This window comes from Gossypium arboreum, unplaced genomic scaffold, assembly GCF_025698485.1.
Source record: "Gossypium arboreum isolate Shixiya-1 unplaced genomic scaffold, ASM2569848v2 Contig00443, whole genome shotgun sequence".
Classification (NCBI taxonomy): Eukaryota; Viridiplantae; Streptophyta; class Magnoliopsida; order Malvales; family Malvaceae; genus Gossypium; species Gossypium arboreum.
This window is the reverse complement of record NW_026440557.1, coordinates 16099-20005: the sequence shown is the minus strand read 5'-3', so window position 1 is coordinate 20005 and position 3907 is coordinate 16099. Positions and strand designations below refer to the sequence as shown.

The following is a 3907-nucleotide window of genomic DNA, read 5'->3' as shown; positions in this document are numbered from 1 at the left end:
AAAAACCTTAATTTTGGATGAAGAAATAAACAATTTATTGGGAGGAGAGGGATACAATTCAAAACCTTGAAAACTTTGGTTGAGAATGTGATCCGACAATGGTGAAGAAGAAGAGAAAATCTTGAGAGTTTTTCTTGAAAAATTTTCTAAATAAAATTCCTAGGTTTCTGAAAAGATTGACTACTTATAGAACTTCTTTCCTAATTGAAATAGAATTAGGAATTAGTTTATAATTATGGTTTATTTAAATTAATGACTAAATCAAAAAAATAGTTTTTGGTCTGGGCTAGTTTGAAAATTCAGTACTTTATAGGGATAAAAATAAGAAATAAAATATTTTAGCTAAATGCAAACAAGGGATTATGAACTTGAGACCAAAAGGAAAGCTAAGCTTTACCACTGAACTAGCAAACTCATTCTTAACATCAGCCTTCAAGAAATTGTTTAAAGGTTATGGCTAAGCATTAAGGGAGTTTTTAAAATAATCGGCAAATGGTGCAAATAAAGGAGTTTAAACCTAGGACCTCTAGAATAGGGGAATAACACTTAACCATCAAGCTTAAGGCTCATTTCTTGTTAATTATTTATTAAAAATAATTTTTAAGGTATTCTAAGTTCACTAGGGTGTGATATAAATAGAGGATGAAGAGAAGTTCTACTGAAATTATGAAAAAGATAGTTATTCTAGTCAAACTAGGACTAAAATTTGTATACCTTAGTGTATGGGGCTAGATCATCTTGCGATCTGTGTGGCCTTTGGCGATCCGTTCGTCCAAACTCACCTAAGTCAGCCTTTACTCAACTGAGGATTCCTTAAGAAGTCCTCCAAGGCACCAATTGTAGAGCAGATGTAACGCCCCAATTTTCGGGAATTCTGTGAATGTTGGCATAGGTTTAATTATGTCAGTGGGCCTCTAGAAAGCCCAAGCTTAAGATAAAACCCGGCAATTTTAGTTAATTTTTGTTCCATAAGAAAAATGGGGTGAAATTATGAAATAGAACCTATGTGAAAATGTTTGAAAATGCTATAAGCTAAATTGAAGTGGCCAAATAAATAGGAGTGCAAAATAGAAGGATTTGCATGACAAACCTTCCATTTTACATGAAGTGGCCAGCCATCATGTTGTTGTAGACAAAATGTACACTTGATATCCATAATTTATGGTACAAATTGAAACAAATTGATAATAGGTTAGGTAAATGTTCCATGATAATAGGTTAGGTAAATGTTCCATGATAATGGGTTAGGTAAATGCTTCATGATAATAGGTTAGGTAAATGTTCCATGATAATGGGTTAGGTAAATGTTTCATGATAATGAGTTAGGTAAATGTTTCATGATAAGAATATCATGTCTTTTGTATTAAAGAATTAAATGGATGAAATATGAAGTTTTATTAAAAGAAAAAGGGGTGAAAAGAACAAAGTTTTGTCCATCTTTATTCATCATAACTGAAAATTAGAGAAGAGAAAGGAGAGGAGAAAGCTCTTGAGTATTCGGTCATTAGGAGGAGAAAAATTGAAGGTAAGATCTTGGTACCTTGCTTCTATTTTGAGGTTCATGAGTTCTTCTTGATTCTACCTTAACTCTTGAAGTATATTTTGATTTTTAGTTGTGTTGTGAGCATTTAGTCATGAATTAAAATGAAGGAAATGGTTGTTGTTTCATGTTCTTTTGATGAAAAATGGAAGATAGGTGAAGTTGAGCCAAACAAATGAGCATGCATGTGCCTTAGATGTTAAAGGGAAAAATCAGCTAACATGTTGTGCTTGAAAATGATGAAATGGAGATTATACTTAAGTAAAATCATAGATATGTGATGATTGATTGGTGATATACATGTTTAAATAACAAGCATGCAAGTTAGGTGTGAAAGAGTGATTTGGTAATAAATCTGCTTGGGACAGCAGCAGTAACGTGACTTTGGAAAATCACCATAAATTGTGGGAGAAGAATTAGAAGCTGAATAAATTATGTAATTAAAGCTTATTGAGTCTAGTTTCTAATGAAATAAACAAGAACATATTTTGAATTCTGTACAATGAGAAATTTGATTCGTAATGAAGAGTGGTCAGATTAGTCAAACAGTGAAACATGGGAAACTTTGAGAAAAATCTGGTATTGATTTGGCTAAACCAAAAATTCTGAAAATTTTATGGATAGAAGATATATGAGTTTATTTTCAGGGAAAATTAACGGAACATGATTTGGAGTTTCGTAGCTCCAATTATAAATTATTTAGTGACTGTTGCTCAGGAAGACAGCTTGCAGTGAAATTATGATTATGTGGTAAACATTGAAAAAAATTTGTTAATGAGTTGCTTATTGATTTCTTATAAGCTTACTATGATCTGTAGGTGTCGTTGGCCGAATATTGTAAGGGGTTAATACGTAGTTCGTATTTAAATAGTTAGATTAACGTGTTAGTAATCCAATTGTAGGCGTTCGTGTGTGGATCTCAACAGATATCGTCAGCAAATGTGTGTAACTAACACCCTCTTTCTTAGTCTAGATCGGAAAAAGTCGAAAAGCAAATACAAAACGGTATTTTTAGATTTCTGAGTGTACGAATGCTCGTGAGGTAAATTGATTAATGTTTTGGTAAACCGCAAAATTTGGACTAGAAAGTGTATGATTTACGTGCTCGATATTTTTGGGCTTAATGGGCCAAATTTGGAATGATTAATACGGACCCAATTCGGTAAGAACCCCATGACGTGATTCTATTAGTACGTGAAAAGTAAGAATATCGTGAAAACCCTAAAATAGATAAATTACTGAAATACCTTTAAAAGTGAAAAATTTACGTTTACCCCTAGGAGATAAATTACCAAATACCCATAGGGTTAAATTGACCTAAATGCATGTTTGATTTGTTATTTATCTTGCATGCCATGTTGTTATTATTCGATGCATGGGATTGGGATATTGACGAGGAAGTACTGAAAGTGGCTTGTCCACGTCTTGGAGGCTTTGCCTCAATTTCTTTAACGAAAGCGAAGCAAGGTTGAACTGTGGAGTGTTAATTGGGTGGGTTGAGCTATTCCCACATGGAGTGTATGGCTTGCAGGTGGAGTGTAGTGGTTGGTGGGTTGAGTAGTCTCCCAAATGGGCTTGCATATATTTATTGATGTTGCATGTATTTTGAAATGGGCCTATGGGCCATACATTATCTGAATAAGGGCTAAGGCCCGTTTATTGTAATCTGAAAGGGCTCGGCCGACCACTTACTACTGAATAGGCTTAGGCCCAATAGGCTTGAGTGACTTGGGCTTTAAATGGGTTTTCCTTACACTGAGTTTCCCCAAACTCACCCCTTTTATTTTCATCCACGCAGAAAATCCCCAACCATAGTGGGCTTGGAGTCGTGAGGGAATTCGGAGTGGCCACCCGTTTTGAAAGTTTGATTTTCTTCTGGTGAACTGGACATCCTTTTAATTACGTTTGTGGTTTTGGACTTTTAAATGTAATAAGGCCGCTTATTTATTTTTGGTGGTTTTTAATATGTATTACTAAGATAGGTAATACTTATTTTAACTATTGAAATTGGATAGCTTTAGGCGCGTTTTCAAAAATAACAGTTGATTTCAAAATAACACGACAACAAGCAAAGCTTCCATAATGAAAGTATTTTCCAAAATTAATCACTTTTCCTAAAAATGATTTAATCGAACCGGTTTTCTAGAAATATCCATGACGTTAAGGTGTGGCAATGGCGGTATGCATGTCTAGGATTGGATCCGAAGGAGCTTGGTACTTAAGCGATCCGATGGACTCACCACCTATTTTCCGGTTTCCTACCGGTGCACACTTCAATTCACTTTAACCCTTAATGAATTAATCTTTTGAACATCAATACGATTTTCGGACTTAGAATGGAAAATTTTTTAACATTTTGATGTGGCA

The 3907-nt window shown here is 34.2% G+C and overlaps 1 long non-coding RNA gene across 1 annotated transcript; it reads left to right on the top strand.

Moving 5' to 3' along the window:
• Positions 1-1379: 1379 nt before the first annotated feature.
• On the top strand, positions 1380-3538 carry LOC128289104 (uncharacterized). Its single transcript, XR_008278867.1, has 2 exons — positions 1380-1525; positions 3339-3538. It is a non-coding gene; the product is annotated as an uncharacterized LOC128289104 (long non-coding RNA).
• The last annotated feature ends 369 nt before the right edge of the window (positions 3539-3907 follow it).